Source organism: Mytilus edulis, chromosome 2 (genome assembly GCF_963676685.1).
Source record: "Mytilus edulis chromosome 2, xbMytEdul2.2, whole genome shotgun sequence".
Classification (NCBI taxonomy): Eukaryota; Metazoa; Mollusca; class Bivalvia; order Mytilida; family Mytilidae; genus Mytilus; species Mytilus edulis.
Window position 1 is genome coordinate 9,335,758 of NC_092345.1, and position 6,000 is coordinate 9,341,757.

The following is a 6,000-nucleotide window of genomic DNA, read 5'->3' on the forward strand; positions in this document are numbered from 1 at the left end:
TCTTCTTAGTAATGTGCACTTCTGTGTTTTCATGATTTATCATTGATATGATCATAATTATAAACTGTTTACATAACTTTGAATTTAGTTCGAAAATCATTTTTACACCACAATCGATATCCGTGCCCCGATATGACAATGTAAAACAATTCAAACGAGAAAACTAACGGCCTTTTTTATATATAAAAATGAACGAAAAACAAATATGTAACACATAAAGAAATTTACAACTAAAACAAATATGTAGCACATGAACAATGAAATAACTAGACGGGTGCCGTATACGGTGCAGGAAATGCTTATCCTTCCGGAGCACCTGATTTCACTCCCGGTTTTTAGTGGAGTTCGTTTTGTTTCTTATTTATTATTTATAACTTTTGATGTAAATGTCCTTTGGTTTTGAGAGTCTTTGTTTACTCCTGGGTTTTGATTGTTATTGTCTCTTACAAGGAAAATTTACTTGGCTTTTGTAACTGTTTAATTCGAGTCAGGGATAAGTCTTTTAAAGACGAAGGACGCCTCCGGGTGCGGGAATTTCTCGCTACATTGAAGACCTGTTGGTGACCTTCTGTTGTTGTTTTTTTCTATGGTCGGGTTGTTGTCTCTTTGGCACATTCCCCATTTCCATTCTCAATTTTATTAGGCTTACAATATTTTAATCCTGTTAATGTTTTTTCTCCTAAAAACATAAATAAAACACTACTGTAGATTTCCAATATCATGAGCCACAGGCGGATTCACGTACACCATATGATACTTTCTGTAAATGGGACCCGGTATGTTTTACCCTCGTATTACGTATGGATTTCCTTTTCAGGTCACAACTGTTATTCTACTTAGTTAACCCAATCGTTTTATTATCAGCCAGCATAGTTTTATATTTTCTTCAGGTCTCCCAGTTGTTTTGATATTATCCCAATTAGATAAAAAAAAATTTCTAACGGATCTTTAATCGACTTTGGGCAGATTTAATATATTTTAAAATTTCTAAATTTCTAAATGAAACAAGCTGTATTTTCTTCATATAATATGGGAAAAGGCAAATTGACATTTCTCATGTTGAAAGGTGCAATTAATTGCCACTTTTTTCATGTCAGACGGGAAAATGCAAATTATTACAAAATAATAATTTAGCAATTTCCCTCTTTGTTTGGTATTTTAATTTGTTTGTACTTTTACATGATAGGTTTACTCCTGAAGTGTTTGTTTTAGAAAAGAACATACCTTTTGACTATTTATTCATAAATTATATCACTTTGAATACAAAAATACCTAAAATTAAAAACATTAAAAAATCTCTGAGTGTTAAGATTTTAAGTAACGTCCATATAGGATTTTTTATATTAAGGACGATTTAATACTTGTAGTTGGTAATATATTTCATCGTGAAATATGGCTTGATCTTACGTTATTTGAAACCAAGTAAGAAAACGCATCCCATCCACTTTTCATATATACTAGATGAAGTGGTATGATTGTCGATGTTACAATTATCCATCAGCGTTCAAAATGACGACGATAAATGCAAATTTTGGTAACCGCACAACCTCCAACACTGAGAAAAACCCACACCATAGTGTCAGCTATAAAAGACCTCGACATGAAAATATGAATTAATCAAGAATTATTAAGAAACTAACGGTCATTTATACGATACCTTTTCAGAAATACAAATATGACAACACGGGACATCAACAACCACAGAACTACAGCATCCTTTACCTTGAGCCCCGCACATTCAACATATGGCGTAGTTTAATATGTGTATGAGTTACTAACCCTCCTTTTACATGTGACAGATGTGTTATAGTTCAATAAAAACAATAAAAAAAATCACTTGTAAATAAACTCATCATAGATATCAGGACTAAATTTTGTATATACGCCAGACGCGCGTTTCGTCTACTAAAGACTCATCAGTGAAGCTCGAATCTAACAAAAGTTAAAAAGGCCAAATAAAGTACGAAGTTGAAGAGCATTAAGGACCAAAATTCCTAAAAGTTATGCCAAATTCAGCTAAGGTAAATGGCTTTACTCATTGAATCTGTTCGAAACAAAACTAAACGAAGTGTCATAAAAACATGGCGAACCGATACTCGTATCGACAAAAGTACTCGGAGGTAAGTAATTCGTTAGTTAAAAGTCAAAATACAGACATCAATGCATGCGACATGATTGGAAGAACACCATGGGTGCCATGAGTAGGTCAGATGCTAGTTCTAAGTTAAGGCGCGTCATCTTCACATCTATAATACTAAAATAACGAGGTCCAATTTGTCAGCCGTCATCGGGTAAAAACGACAAATCAAAGAATTCAACTTTATATATAGCTAATATAGGACAATGGTGTAGATTAAAAATTACACCACTCCAGACCCTTTTGTTTCCACATAATTAATATTGTCAATAAATAACAAGTTCCGGGTCGAATCCGATACTGATACAATAGTATATTCACCTGTTACCTATTACCTTATCTGTACGTTCCGCATTTGACAGGCGCACCACCAAACGGTGTATTAGGATTTCAGTGCTATATACATGGGTCATAATCACAGTGCTGACACTACTAAATTCAATCATTGTATTTGTTAGCGGGCATGACGTTAAACAGCGAATCACATAATTAAACTTTATTTATCACTTATATAGGACAATGCTGTTGGTTAAATACTCCATTCCAGGACCTTTTGTTTTCCAAATGATTAATATTACCAATAATTGATAGGTTCCAGTTCGACGGGTTCAAACAGAAAGATTTGAAAGCAGAGAAAACTGTGTATCTTATAATCGGCATGACTTTATCAGATGACAATACCAATACCAAAATAAGGCTTACGCATAGTTATATACTTTAATTCAGTCACGGACCCGCGATATCACGGGTGTGTTCTAGTGTTCTATACAAATCAATGCTCTCTGACGTAAACAACACCTATCATTACAATCACCTTACGTCGAGAAGGACCGTATAGTATCCAATGTAAACTAAATAACATCATACAAATATTGACTGTGACATAGTGAAAGTCGTAGCATTAGAATTTTAATCAACTAACTAGACTGTTTAGTTTTGTTTTTTTACACCTCTTAAAATAGCACAATATTTTGAGTTTTTAAGATTGGTTGACTTCTTTGAGATAAGACAAGATCACCGATTGAATATAACACGTTCGGATACCATCAACAGGCAGTTGATCAAAACAAACACAATGGGATCAGCAGCTACAAAATATAATGAAAACGAACAAGTAGCTTCGGTTTTTCTGGCTATAAGAACCAAGAAGTTTAAACGAGCTATGGATTTGTTTTCGAAAGGTAACTTTATTAATTGTATTGACTTTGAAGGTCATACACCCCTTATTGAAGCCTGCCGTGGTGACAGACACTCCGAATCCGAAATGGAAAGAGAAAAATTTGTCACCTTTCTCCTACAGAATGGAAGCAACATTTCAAAACCAGACGTATACGGATGGACAGCTGCAATGTATGCTGACGAAAATCATCATTACTCCATAGCTAGGAAATTGAATAGCATTGAAGGCAAAATAAGTTGCTACAAAAAACGAGGTAATTTTCATTAAATGATGTAAATAGTTTTTCTTTTAATGATGTTAGTAATTTGTCTTTCAATGATGTCAGTAATTTCTCTTTTAATGAAGTCAGTAATTTCTCTTTTAATGATGTCAGTAATTTCTCTTTTAAATAATCACTCTTTTAATGAGGATTTCCAAATAAGATATCATTATCTTATTCAAAATTTAATTTTTACAAATTAAGATTCAACATTGGCATGAAAAAAAAGAATTAAAATTAAAATATAAACATGCGGACTTGAAAAGACAAATAAGAAGAGGTTCTGGACAAACCACATTTGCTACATACATTTTCACATAATGCTGTTATTAATGCTGCTTAGGATAAGGTGTTCTTAGTTAAATTTTATTGCAAAAATATAAATATATATATTAATTCAAATCAGTGTTGTTCATCATTTGTATTTGTCACTGAGTTTACTTTTATACCAATAAAGAATTATTATAATATTTGCATATCTAAAACAAAATTGATTACTTGCGCTTTATATAATAATCATTGTCAACTTGTAGAGTCAGATAAACAAATTGTTAAGGTTTAAATGAAAAAGACAACTTTGAGGTTAAAAGCGCACAGAAAAAAGAAGTGAAAAAATTAGTTGAGAAAAACTATTCAAGTAATTGTGTTTTCATGTCATTTCAAAGTTATAAAACGTACTTTTTAACATATTGTTTGCATTCAAACACGAGTAATTACTTCCTACTTTGCTATATATAGTTTAATGTTGATATCTGCCTCACTTGAATAGTTAGTGTGAAAAAAAAACTTACTTGTGGATCTAAAATATAAGATATTATTTATAAACAATTAACACATGTAATTTTGTATGTTTCAGCTGATCCACTATTCAACTTCGTCCAGAATAAAGATGATGAAATAATTGAAGAAGAACCCGTGTCAGTGTTAATTCATTGATCTCATTCTGTAAAACATTCTCAAAAGGACAATAGTAATAACAACCTTTTTTAAGCTACGAAGCTACAAAATCTAACCAACACGTATCGCATAATGAAAACAATTGAAATCATGCTGTCCTATACTCGTAAACTGCTGTTTATAAGAGAGAGGATATTGAGCAACAACGTTGTAACAGTTCAGGCGGACACGATCTTGTGCATTGGCAAAACGGAATTGAGAGTGATAGACGACAGGAATTTAGATCTTACTCTATTCATTAAGTTTCTTAACGTCGTCGTATAACACGAAGAACAGTGACTGACATTGGAAAGTTGCAATAAACGATTTTATATCAGCTGCTTTAATTTTGTGCGCTTGCATCATAAAACAATGATACTTTTCATACAACCTAGTTTATTGTTGATTTAAATAAGCTATTTGTGTCACTTACTGAGATGAGTTGAGTGATTTCCCTGTACTGATTGTTATTATGCACAAAATAATGTGTTGGTCTTAATATCAGAATTTAAATATTTTTCTGAAAAAAAATCCAAAACTTTTATAGTCCCGCAATAATTGAAACAGGACATAATGTATTGACACCACTATTGTTGACGACATCTATTTGTATTCACATTAAAATATTATTCCGGAAGGTTAACAAAAAATATATTGTCTAAGTATTTGCAGGTTTGTCAAACATATACCAAATGATGTTCTGTTGAAGCTTTGCCAAAACCAAGGAATGGAATTGTGATTGAGGAATAAGCCATCGCGATAGTCACTTGTATACAATCTGACAGGGTTTTACGACTTGCATATTAGGAATTAAAGTCTTTCGTAACACCCTAAAACCGAAGTTGTGCCAAATATTACAAAACATGACAGTTGTTTGTCGATTGTTGCGTTAATAGATAACGTTTGATTTTGTCTGTCTGTTTTTGAATATTGGAGGTCAGCATTTGTGTTATACATTTTTTGAGGTGCGAAATCGCGCGTTCATGTCCATCTACGTCAATTTATCAAGAAAAATCCATGCGACTTATTTTTTACAACTGAACAATTTTCACAACGTTTTGAATGCCTTAGAGTAGTTTTACTAACTCATTAATTCTATTTCATATTTTCAACCAATAAAAATCATGTTGTTAAGAGAAATTACCGATAAAGAGAAAAAATGCATTTAATGTTTTGATACTGACTGTTTCAGACCGAATATCAGCTCGCTCTATCGGGCTCGTGGGTTATTCTTGCTGATAAAGTCAGTATCAAAAACAAAAATGTCATTATTCTATTTATAATTCGTTAAAAATAGAGGTATCTGTTTTTGTTTTTTTCATTTTAAGTAATACAAGCTTATGAAAATACACTGATTTGGCAGAAGAAAAAGATAGATAAAGCTATTAAGTCTATCTTAGTAAATGCTTGTTTTGGAAATAAAGTATACCATAAAGCGTTTTAATCATTATTATATTCGTAGTTAATAAAAATTTTATTTATTGTTAT